The sequence below is a fragment of the Macrobrachium nipponense genome, chromosome 18 (assembly GCF_015104395.2).
Source record: "Macrobrachium nipponense isolate FS-2020 chromosome 18, ASM1510439v2, whole genome shotgun sequence".
In the NCBI taxonomy this organism is placed as follows: Eukaryota; Metazoa; Arthropoda; class Malacostraca; order Decapoda; family Palaemonidae; genus Macrobrachium; species Macrobrachium nipponense.
The window spans coordinates 23,737,104-23,750,622 of NC_087211.1; positions in this window are offsets into that span (position 1 = coordinate 23,737,104).

The following is a 13,519-nucleotide window of genomic DNA, read 5'->3' on the forward strand; positions in this document are numbered from 1 at the left end:
GCTTCATCAGCCTCCAGAAAATCTGAAGGATAATGTCATGCTCCGTTTAGGAAGCTCGCAGAAATGATACCAAAGTGTGGAATGAAAAGATTCGGATTTATAGACCTGCTACAGGTGGGCGTCCAGCACCAATCCCTCACAAATATTGATAAAAAGAAGGAAAAAAACTTTGAATATCAGAAAGTCAGTTATTTTTGCTTTTGAATTTAAACTGAAGTCTGGATTCATCTCTAAAAACTACATAACTTTTCGTATGAATTTTAGTTTGTGGGGGATATACGGTTACTGCATTAAGGGTAATATCGCTGAAAATCAGCTGTTCTGTTCAGGCATCTTTCCTGATAGTGTTCGGTCTATAGAAAATTTGATGTCCGCTTTTGTCATCAACCTACATTTCTTTCTACTTCTTACGCATCAAAAATATTGAAGAAATATCTATATTTTCTTCGTAATGAAATCATATATTTCCTCTGAACTTTTCTGATGATTCCAGTCAAGTTGTTAAGGCTACTAGGCAATCGAAATTCAGTGTGACCATTACGTTTTGTTTCACTGACAAAACCGTTACGAATAATATGTTTCGGGGTGGATTACGCTTTTATTGATTCATTGTAACTAAGTGTATTCTTCTTACATCAATTTCTGTTCATATGCGTACATACGCACATATATACAGAATTATGTATATATACTATATATGTGCGTGTTTGTGTATGGTATGGGTGTGTTATGCGAGTGTATATTAGATTTTATACAATAACTTTTTAGATATAGTGTCACAGACTCCATGACCATAGACATTTGGTGATTTTCACAAGAGATGGTTCGACGAGAATACTGCTATTCTCATTTGTTAGCATCCCACTGAGATGAAACGTAGGTGTTGGTTGTTGGCCTCAGAGGAAAAAGTAACTCTGACATTCACTGGGCTTTTCCTAACTACTTGGCCGCCATAACCTTTACTAGGAGACTTCTGTCTTGGAACATGATATTAATATCGCAAACCTCAGGGTGTTCCCAGGGCAGCGGTGCCGAGATTTGGCGCTTGTCACCACTGGAAAGGAAAAGCTTAAGATCTAGGACACTGGAATAGTTTATTATTATTATCATTATTATTTCAGTAATAAAAGCTATTCACATGGAACAATCACACAGGGTCCATTGACTTGAAATTTAAGCTTCCAAAGAATGTTAGTTTCAGTCTCCCACACTGCAGCAGTAACTGATCATGATGCAGAGCTAGTGATTTTTCATCGGCCTGGGCAAGACGCGAATCCGCGACATCTGAGTGGCATTCCACGACACTAACTACTATACCAGCGGACTAGCGCGTGCCCTTTTGTTACCAGATCTCTTATGAATCCCAAGAACGTTGACTATAAAACTCAGATGAATTCAGGAGGCTAATGTTGTCTTCAGCGGCCATTTGGGCATGTGGTAGACGAAAGTGGTATTGTTTGTTTTGTACTTTGACGATTTCCAACGGGGCAGTTAACGGCACGAGATTTAGTTGCACCTGAAACATGCCCAGGGAGAGGAGCTGCCACCTTCGGGAATCCAACGATTTAGGGAAAAACGTCAGTTAACTGAAGAGAAACTATCGCCACCAAGAGCATCAAGAAGAGAAAGAGGGTGTTGAGGTATCTGGTTGACTCTCATTTCGGACAAACGGGATTCGCTTACTGCGTCATTTGTATTGACATGAATATAAAGAAATTGCAAAGATGGTGATGTGTCAGAGTCATTAACCTGGAAGAACGAAGTTCCAATGAAGCTAGAGGTAAGGAGGCGTAGCTGTTGTTGTTTTGATTGAGCTGGCCTAATGCCAGCACGGGCTCTTGCTCAGAGAGCAAGCAGCCTGTAAGCGTAGCTGTAACATTGTCTGCACATCCCACTGTCACTTTTCTTTGTCTATCTGTCTTTCTCGATAGCTTGATTTATAAGGCAGTCTCTCTCTCTCTCTCTCTCTCTCTCTCTCTCTCTCTCTCTCTCTCTCTCTCTCTCTGCATATTTTTCCGCTCCCCTCACCATTTCTAGGAGCAGGCCAGTACTCTGGGAGCTCAGATAAGATACTTAAGTGTGTACGACGGGAAATGACATCGGATTGTTAGCAGTTTATGACGATGGTTTTAAATTATGAAGCGTCATTTGCTGTCCGCTAATGCCTTCATAACTGACATTACTCAATTTTGTTTTTATCGCGTCTATGCATTATGCACAGAGGCTTTGCATCTCACCTGTGAGCCTATTGCATTGCGACAAAGCCTAAACGTATTTGTGCGCAATTACATACAGGTTAGCGAAAGGTGTCAGTGAGAGCGCTCTTCATTATTATTATATTATTTTATTCTTTAATTTTTTCAGTAACGTTCATTTTATTATTATCTCTTTTATTTCCCCTTATCCTTTAACAGATAAAATGCATTCATAATTGTTGACGCATTCTTTTGTAGCAGTATAACCCGTTTCTGAAAAAATTCATATTTCGAAAACGTTTTAATTTTATTGCTTTGTTTTCTCCTTAGAATTAAGGAAATAAAACCTTCTAACACTAGTGATAGCTATTTCATTATTCCTCAAACGAGATGTTTGAAAAAAAAACCCGCTGTTGTTTTATGAACAGCAGTGCTTTGAAAGGTAAATAGTACAAATGCGTTGCTTTGAGAATTATAAAGTAACATTGAGCGTGACACTGTCTATTTTTCTTGATTCATTTTATATCTCCAAAAGTATCGAAGGTAAAAGAAAAATTATTTCGGCAGATAAAACCTTACACATTTCAGTTTCATCCCCTATAAGATTTGTTTAAGACTTATTGAAATGCATTTAACGATATTAATTATGTAGCAGAGAGTTCAGATATACCTACTCAACCTTTTGATGGCTCATCTTGAAGCTTCTCGAGTTATCGCCTTTAGGGCCTCCTGCTGGTATACATGCATATACACATAGATAAGCGTGAGAGACCCCACGGCATCAGCAAATCTCTCTCGCATCCCACATTTCTCTTGTCTTTCGCCTGTGCTGCCGCCTGTTCGTACCTTTCAGAACTAGTGAGATGAGTCACTCAGGACAAAATGAAAAAGGGACCAGCGCGAGGAGGAATATTAACATTTTACGGGCTCCTCTAGGAGCAAGAGCCTGTGCCAGCACATGGCTGGCTTAATCTTCAACAACAACAGGAGGTAGGCCTCACTTTCTCCCACACTCCAGTCGAGTCAGGTGACGCAGTCACACCTTGATAGGCTCCCTCCCCAGTCATATAAGAAACTGGGACCCAAGCGCTATATACCTGAGGTTTTTCCTGGGCAGGCGCATAGTGCCTAACATTCTGGCGAATGTTACCCAACTTCCCGAACCATCAGCACTCGAAATGCCTACATTCCATTCGACTTTCCCATTCACCTTGAGATATGATGGAAATGAACACATGGGAGCGTGTTTCACTGAAATGAAATAGTAGCAATTCGAGTGCTGATGGGTCGGGAGGTTGGGAGAAATTTGCTGGTAGGTTGGGCGCATAAAGAAAACCTCAGGTAGGTACGTAGTTCTTAGTCGCCAACTTCTTATATGAACTTTTGCGAACAAATCGCTAATGGCCTGGACTCCTACTCGAAAGATCGGGGCATGTTATTCTGAATCAAGACTGATGTTCCTGGAACAGATAACTTTCTCTCTGACTACGATTAAATAGGAGACGATCAGTTTAATCAGGTACGAAGAAAACAAGGTGTCGGCTGAAGGTCCAAATACAATCTAAGGGGAAGAAAGCATAAGGAAACTCCAAGGGTTAAATTAACAGGGGAATGTATTTATACCTTAGTTGCTGTGTTACTGAAATCAAGGCATCGACAGCGATGCGCGTGACCCTTGCCTAAGGCCGCTGACTGGAACAGTTGAAAATGAGCATGTGTTCAGAGACACGGGTGATGATTTGCAGTGTTTCTTACAGGCCCAGAGCAATAGGACAAAGGGGGATCCACCTTCACAGCAGGGAAATTACAGACACCTGCAATACAGATGTCGTATAAACACATGATAAGGGTTAACACGAGTCCTGAGATTCCTTAGAGGACAAAGAATGAATGAATTATGGCTCAAACGTTACTGTACTGAAAGGGAGGGATTGAACACAAATCACCTCTCAAAGGAACCACAGCTTTTAGTCAAAGAATCTTTCTAGAGGAGGCACAGCTTTGGGGATGGCTGAAGCAGTGTGGAGGATTGCACAAGGACAAAAAATGAAATATACGAAGATTGCCACTACTCGTTCTCACACGTTACCTTTCGCCTGAGATGTGTCTTCTTAAAGTGTAGATGGAAGTCGACTTCTTCAGAGCACTGATCAAAGGCAAGGCTTTTCCGTGGCAGCCCACAGCCACATGAGTTCCTGGAACATGGGTCCTGGTGGATTTGCACGGCCGGGGAGGGAGTCTATCAAGGTGTGACTGAGTCACCTGACTCGACTGGGGTGTGGGAGAAAGTGAGCCCTTCCTCCTGTTTTGTTGTTTTTGATTAAGCTGACCTTGTGTCAGCACAGGCTTTTGCTCACCGAGTAGCCTGTACTTCAAGATGATGAGAATGTGGTATGGGTAGGATATGAGCCTTTATTTGGTGATAAATGAAATATTTAATGGGTAAGGTTGTCCAACCTTTTTAAACCCTAAGGTGCCCTTCAGTAGTAGCGAAAGTGCAATAGTAGTGAGTGTTGGCAAGTCAGAGAGGCTAACAGATTGGAAGAAGGAAGGGTTTGAGTCTGAGGAAAAGATTGCTAATAAGTTAGCTTGTGAGGTCCATAAGTATTTCCTTTTTCCGTTCCTATTTCATGTGGGTGGTTGTGTGTGTGTGCCTGAGGGATTGACGTGGATTAGGTGAGAGGTGGTGAAAAGTGTTGAAAGAGTTTGTGTTTTGCTTTTGTTGGGTATTTGTTTGCAGTGACTGAGGAATGTTGGGTGATGAAGGTTGAGGCTGGGGAATTTTTATGTCTGGCATTCATTTTGGGTGGGTGGTTTGATATTCTGTGTTTTGTCTTGTTTGTTTGTTTGTATGGTGTTTTTACATTGCATGTAACCAGTGGTTATTCAGCAACAGGCCCAACGGCTTTACGTGACTTCCGAACCACGTCAAGAGTGAACTTCTATCACCAGAAATACACATCTCTAACCCTTCAGTGGAATGCCCGAGAATCAAACTCGCTGCCACCGAGGTGGCAGGCCAAGACCATACCGATCACGCCACTGAGGAGCTTGTTGTGTCTTGTGGTTTGTGTGTGAGTTGATAGAGGAATTGGGAAGGTGGAGGTTGTTATGACTGATGACACCGTGTGATGCTAGTCAGAATAGTGTCTTGCACCTACCTTGGTGGAGGGTAGGAGCTTAGGAAGCCTGCAAGCTGTTAGGTGTTGGTTAGGATGTGCCTTGTTATTTGAGTGACTGATTGTTCATTTCCTTCTTAACTTTGTCTTAGCTGTTGTGTTTCTGGACAGTGTAATATGTAATGTTCCAGCGATTCTTCTGCAATCCTTTCGCAGTATTGACATGGTTTGGGGTCACTTTCTATTCTTTGCCATGTGCATTGGTATCCGAGTCTTAATCGATGTATTATTACCGCCAGTGCTTGTGCCATTTTCTTTGGTAGGCTGTGTGGTTGCAGTCTTGTGGTGTCTACATACCATTTTGCAGTCTTGGAGCCTCCAAAGATGGCTCTCCTGATTTTGCTTTCCTCTTGTTTTTGGCAGTGTGCTGCCGATATGCTTTTCAGTTGAGTTAGTGAGTGGTTGATTTTGATGTTGACATTGTTTATTTGTGGCCTGCTTTTTGCTAGGGAGTCTGCTTCCTCGTTTCCTTGTATTCCTACATGGCTTGGGATCTAGTTTAGAGTTATCTGTCTGTTTCTGTTATGGTGGAGTTTTGTAAGTGCCCATATGCTTGTTAGGAGTTTTATGTTCTCTCTTGCTTTACCTTTCATAATGACTTGTATTGCTCCTTTCAGGTCAGTGTGTATAGTAGTGCTCCCCAGTCTGTGTTGCGAGTCTTCCAGTGCTTTGGCGATGGCTATTCTCAATGCCAGATCCGCTGGCAAATGTGCGCTGCTTAACCAGGCCATACAATAGAAGGAGGTGCCTAAGAGGCAAAAAGGAAGAAGGAAGGAAATCATAAAGAAGATGGTATGTAAAGTACAAAAGAAGAACAGCTGCAAAAGACAAAAAGGAGTGGCAGTGGCAGAATCTGGCACTCTCCTCTAGACAGGGAGGGCCGGAATTTGCTAGAAGAATATGGCACTGTGCCAGGGCATTGTGCTGAGAGGGCTTATGGCTCCTCCGGCTCCATGCCTAACACTGCTTGACTCGGTCCCAGACGTTCTTCAGCTGACCAAGGAGGGGCGGCAAAGAAACACCATGGGTTAAATGAACAGGGGAATGTAATTACACCTTAGTTGCTATATTACTGAAAACAAGGTGTTGACAGTGATGCGCGTGACCATTGCCTAAGGCAACTGACTGAAACAATTGAAAATGAGCATGTGTTCAAAGACACGAGTGATGATTCGGAGCGTTTCTTACAGGTCCAGAGCAATACGACAAGGAGGGTCCACCTTCACAACAGGGAAATTACAGACACCTGCAATACAGATGTCGTATAAACACGTGATAAGGGTTAACATGAGTCCTGAGATTCCTCAGAGGACAAAGAATGAATGAATTATGGCTCAAACGTTACTATACTGAAAGGGGAGGAATTTAATACAAATCACCTTTCAAAGGAACCACAGCTCTTAGTCAAAGAATCTTTCTAGTGGGGGCACAGCTTTGGGGATGGCTGAAACACTTTGGAGTATTGCACAAGCACTGATAAAAGGACCAAAAGTGAAATATAAGAAAAATTGCCACCACTCATTCACACATGTTACCTTCCTATTGAGATATGTCTGCATAAAGTGTATATGAAGGAAGTCGACTTCTTCAGACCACTGAACAAAGGCAAGGTTTACCCGTGGCAGCCCACAGCCACATGCGTTCCTGGAACATGGGTCCTGGCGGATTTGCACGGCCGGGGAGGGAGTCTATCAAGGTGTGATTGAGTCACCTGACTCGACTGGGGTTTGGGAGAAAGTCAGGCCTTCCTCCTCGTGCTGGTCCATTTTGTCCTGAGTAACTCATCTCAGTAGTTCTGAAAGGTACGATCAGGCGGCAGCACAAGCGAAAAACAAGAGAAATGTGAGTTGCACGCACGAGAGAGAAGTAAAATATCAGAGGCACGTGCTTTAATGTTACTTTACATAAATGAAGCAAAGGGTATTCATATATATATATATATATTATATATATATATATATATATATATATATATATATATACACACACACACATATATATATATATATATATATATAATATATATATATATATATATATATATCTATAGATATATAGATATATGATATATATATATATATATTATATATATATATATATATATATATATATTACATAAAAGAGGGGTTTTGCTAAGATAATATGATTAATAGTATATGATGTGATATGCTATGACATTTCTTAGAATGTAGAGACTCATCATCATTTAACTTCCCTGGAGACAAAGTGTTCAAGTGACAGCTTAGGAATGCTAACGCATCCTTCTTTGAGGTGGTGTGATCAAAACTGCTATCTTAGCAAATCAGTGCCTCGTCCTGTCGCTATGAGAGCTTGATGTAGAGGTGACTTTGAAACTGGTCCCAAGCAGTTTATGGGAGTGAACATTGTGTGTGAATTCGTATGTGCGAGCCTTTTCCCCCTACATAATGAAGTGTTGTATTACCATGAAGGGGAGACTATTACAGAGAGGAGGCAGACCCAGGATGGCTTCGGCCAAAGTGTTTGTTGATAAGTGATAGTGCAACTGTGCTGAAATGGGTAAGCCTTTTCTTTATTTTGGCCAAAGTATGGCTGGATTGTATTTGAATATTTATTTGAGAGATGTTCTTTTTATATGAGAGATGTTCTTTTTATAAGAGGGGAATTGTTCTGGAGAAGAGTGGGATTATTATGGAGAAATGATGTACTGACTTCATTACTATGGTGTACTGACTGTGGTGACTGTGCCTGGTGTTATGGCTAAACTAATGTTGGTGTTTGATTAATTACCGAGGGTTATCTGAGTTATTTGGGCTTCTGAGTTAACATTTCATTTAATCATTCTGTTAAGAATCTGAGTTATTCAGTTAATAGTTTGCTTTTAAATAAATGCATATTTTTGTAATTCACAACTCTGATTAGATGACCTTAGATAATGGAGGGGGGAGGTATATCGAGAGAGAGAGAGAGAGAAAGATGGAGAGAGAGAGAGAGAGAGAGAGAGACAGCTTTTGGGTATCAAGAGAGAGAGAGAGAGAGAGAGAATGTGTTGCCAATTGCCTTTGGCCGCTCTTGGTCTATCGCTACCTTTTAGAATAACGAGATAATGACCATCCCGTTAGAGTGGTGGCAGCATATTACATATTACGCCTTTTGTGAGATTAATAGCAGCTATAAGATGCTGTTTTCAGAGAGCCTGGTTATGGGAATGGGTTAGATTTCAGTTAATGGGTGACGGGGGATAAGAATTGTTCAGCCGTTGGATGTGGTACTGGGGAGGAAAAATTGATCTAGGGTCAGCATATTCATCCGTTGCGAGACATTGTGAGCAATGAGTTGCTCAGTGAGCCTTCTGAGTGCGCATTGCCAAGTATTTTCTGGCTCGAGTATCGAGTCATTCTTACACACACGAGTATGTGTGTGTTAGCGTGTTTTTGCGCGAGGTATTCCTGTGTTCTCTCATTTGAGGAAGTGAGTGTTACATTGTTTTTTTTGCCTTTGTGTATGAATAATTTTTTTGAGTTAGGAATCAGTTCACAGTTCCATTTTTCCCATAGGAGTAGAACGTGATGTGTTTTTTTTCTTGGCACATGTTAAAGGAGACGCATTCGTCTTGGTTTTGACATGTGTATGCATATGAAGGTTTTTCATACTTACAGTTCAGTTCTTGGGGATGCTTGGATTGCATTTTTTTGGCCTCGGAGACAGCGCCCGCTCATGTATATGCACTCAGCGCAATTTTTGCTGAGCGACCGAGGGGGAGTGCCCAAAGAGGCTAGTGGGATCCTTCCACAAAGGAATGCTTGACGGGGGTGGGGGGGGGGGGCGTGAACTTCCTTTTTTTTTCTTAGTGTCTGGGTAATGGGGGCAAGTTTGGCCTTGAATAGGAAAGTTCAAAGCCATGAAATCAGCTGATAGCCACTGGGTGATGATATGACATGCCCTTAGGGTTTCTTTTAGAAAGATTTTTTCTTTCTCTTGAGTGAAGAGAAAATGAAATGAAATGCATATGAATTTGGTGCAAGTTTTCCTTATGCTTTGGAGAATGCTTTTACGCAATGATAGAGGACATTATTATAACTGGGGATATAGAGATTATTTTATAATGGAGATATATTTGGGATATGGAGATTATTTTAAAATGGTGATGATTGGTGATGTGCCATTGGTGATGACTGGTGATGTCAAGTGGTGATGATTGGTGTTGTACCTGGTGTTGTCAAATGGTGATGCCATTGGTGATAAGTGGGTGCTTGGTGTTGCTAAATGGTGATGATACCGGAGAGTGGTAATGGGGTTGTACCTGGTGGTAAATGGTGGTGATATTGGAGTTATGGGGGTGTGGCAATGGTGATGAATACTGGGGAATGGCAATATTAAAGCCTTACGGGAGATATTTTATGGGAGATATTTTACGGGTAATATTTTATGGAGAATTATCACATAGAATTATTACAGAGAATTATTTTATGGAGAATTACTATGGAAGATTATTATCATTACTGGAGATATTTATGAGGATTCTATCGGAGTCATGGTGGTAATGATTTTTGGGGAATGTGCCAATGATTTTATGGGTGGTGATAACAATTTCTGGTGAATTTTGGTGCATTTGGTGATAGCATTTCTGGTGAATTTTGGTGATACTGGCGAGTGCTAATATTGGGCGAGTACTGATATTTGCTAATATTTGGTGATACTACTGATACTGGCAAATTCTGATACTGGTGATACTGATACTAACATGGATGTTGTAATGAATTTTAAGGGTGGTGATGTTTAGTGAATATGGGAGGTACAGTTTGTGCGAATTTTTCAATATCTCAGTTCGTGACTTGGAGTCATTGTTCGGGAGTGTGTTCATAATTTCAGCTCTTTGATGCTGCAGAGAGATTTGTGGGAGAATTTTTGCATTTTTGAATGTTTACATAATGGCACTACATTTTTTTCTGGATATTTGTGTTCCAGAAATTGTTGGCCTCTCGCACAATTGTGTTTGTTACATCTTTGCCGAGATAGGAAACTTGGTTAAGTTTCTAGTGGCCTATGCCGTAGTGGATATGGGGAAGTCTTTGCTTAGACACTTTATATTTGGAGTTTTGTTGTAATGAGTTATTGCACACTGATAATTTTTTTTAGAATTTTCAGCAATTTTTATTTATTTTGCCGAGTTTTTGCCCTTTCTCAGCAGTTATGCTAAACAGAGAGTTTATAGTTTTGACTATAAAATTGAGTTATTTTACTGGAGAATTGGAGATATAATTGGAGATATAATATTTTGAGCCATGTGATATTTTATTTTGTTGGAAATAGTCCATAGTTTAGGCCCATGGTGGTGAGAGCTATGTTTAGTTCAATTATTTTTGCAGCCATTTTTTTGTTGCAAATAGAAACCTATGTGAGGAGATATGTGACAATATTTTTGAGGGTATCAGCTAGATGCTTTGAGTGCATTTTTCGGGGACAGAGTTTAATTTTTTGACGACTCTGCTTGGAGATATAATATCTTTTTTTTTTTGGAGACTTGTTTTATTCAACATGGGGTTATTGGTGAGTTGGAGGGGAATTATTTTTATTACCTGGGTGATATTATTATTAACATGGTGATATATGAGGATGGCACTAATCTTTGTGGTTATGATTTTTGGAGCTGAATTTCTGGGATTTTACGAGCCAAAAGAGAGGGGGTACCGGGGTTCTTTCGGGTGTGGTGGCTCTTAAAAGGTGAGTGGCATTACTGCGTTGCAGTTTTATGTGACCCTATGGAGATGTTGCATTTTTTATGTTCACCAGTGGGTTATTTTTTGTGGCTGCATATAATTGTGGAATTGCGGTTTACCGTAGTTTATATCCCTAATAGGTGATAATTTGTGATAATGTGGTGTCAGTATAGAATTTTTTTGGAGAATCATGGGTGCCCAAAGTTGCAAGTCTGACTAGACATTTTTATACTGCAGTTCGAGCACCTGATGTGTTCACAGGTGGATTTTTGCTGATAATGCCGTGATGAGTCCGGTTGCTGACTCTTTTCCTTCAGTGTTGATTACTCAGAGTTTTGCACTATTCTGAGAGATGCTGATTTTGGCATTTCGCGGAGATGTATCTGTGTAAGGGGATTGTTTCTGATCGTTTCCGATCGATGAAATTGTTGCGATGGTAAATTCCGTAACAATACATATTGCATTCATGTATATTATATATATTGTGTGATGGGGAAAGTTCACGTATTATTATTGTTATTATTTTTTTTTCTTTTTCTTTTTTTTTCTTTTCCTACGAGATTTGTCATAATTGGGGTTAAGCTTTAAATAGCATTTCTATTTTTGACAGGAGATATGACTTATCGGGATATGTGAATGAGGTAAAAGTGGGTGTTTAGCATTATATTTCATGGAGATTAATTATGTAAGCAGTAAAGGGTTTTTGCTGTTAGACAGTAAAGAGTTCTTACTGATTTTGTGGGTTGCTGAAATATCAGAGCTTAAGAGAACATAATTTGGTTATAACTTGGGCTGGATTTGTTAAGTTTTTTTTTTTTTTTTTCTTGTGAGAATTTGTGAGTTTGAAATGTGATGACAGAAGTCCGTGGACTTTCTGTGAGTTCTGGAGTGTATGTGGTAATGTGTGAATTTAGCGAGTTTTTTTTTTATATATTATTGGAGAATTAAGTTGGAGAATTTGATATTTTTCTTTACGGGGTTGTGATAGTGATTTGTGATTTAGCGATCCCGTGGAGTTCCTTCGCAAGTTTTAGTTAGATATTAGTTCGGTGGTCATATTAGGGGTGATTTAAATGGGGTTAACGGGAAGACGTTTAGTTAGTGTTTCTTAGAATTTTTGAGGTCATTATTTGACAGAAGTATGTCTAGGGTTAATTCTTCTTTAATTGACCGATGACATGACTGACATACTGCAACACCATAAACATCGTTCCCCTACGCCGCCAGCAAGACGCCCATCAGCCGTTGCAGAGATGTTACTGATGTTTGCCCACATGCGAGAATTTCTACGAGTCTACGGGGTTCTACAGCGCTTTTGAACTGCGGAAATTGCCAGTTGTCTTCCATGGGGAGACATTTTTCCTTTCTACAGAGTGTTTCACGTGTCTGTGCAGTTACAGACCAATCACATACACGGGAGTGTGAGAAAGTTCAAGATGAGGAGATATTTTCAGTTATTATTATAGCCCATATGTAGGTTGTGGGAGATAATGTGTGATTGACATTATACTGCCAGAGACGAGCAGTTAATCATAGTGTCTTATGAGCCGGCCAATGTATTTTTTTTATATGTATAAGCTGTTTTATGTGAGCTGTGGCTAGGCTGGTGCTAGCTTAGAGGGGAATTATTCTGGAGAAGAGTGAGATTATTATGGAGAAGTGGTATACTGACTTAATTACTATGGTGTACTGACTGTGATGACTGTGCCTGGTGTTGTGGCTAAACTAATGTTGGTGTTTGATTAATTACCGAGGGTTATCTGAGTTATTTGAGCTTCTGAGTTAACATTTCATTTAATCATTCTGTTAAGAATCTGAGTTATTCAGTTAATACTTTGCTTTTAAATAAATGCATATTTTGTAATTCACGACTCTGATTTGATGACCTTAGATAATGGAGCGGGGAGGTATATCGAGAGAGAGAGAAAGATGGAGAGAGAGAGAGAAAGAGAGAGCTATTGGGTATCAAGAGAGAGAGAGAGAGAGAGAGAGAGAGAGAGAGAAAAAAGAAAATGTGTTACCAATTGCCTTTGGCCGCTCTTGGTCCATTGCTACCTTTTAGAATAACGAGATAATTGACCATCCCATTAGATATATATATATATATATATATATAGATATATAGATATAATATATATATATATATATATATATATATATATATATATATATTATATATATATCTAATGGGATGGTCATTATCTCGATTTTCTAAAAGGTAGCATAGACCAAGAGCGGCCAAAGGCAATTGGCAATCATTCTCTCTCTCTCTCTCTCTCTCTCTCTCTCTCTCTCTCTCTCTCTCTCTTGATACCCAATAGCTCTCTCTTTCCTCTCTCTCTCTCTCTCTCTTTCTCTCTCTCTCGATATACCTCCCCGCTCCATTATTTAAGGGTCATCAAATCAGAGTCTGTGAATTAACAAACAATAGCATTTATTTAAAAGC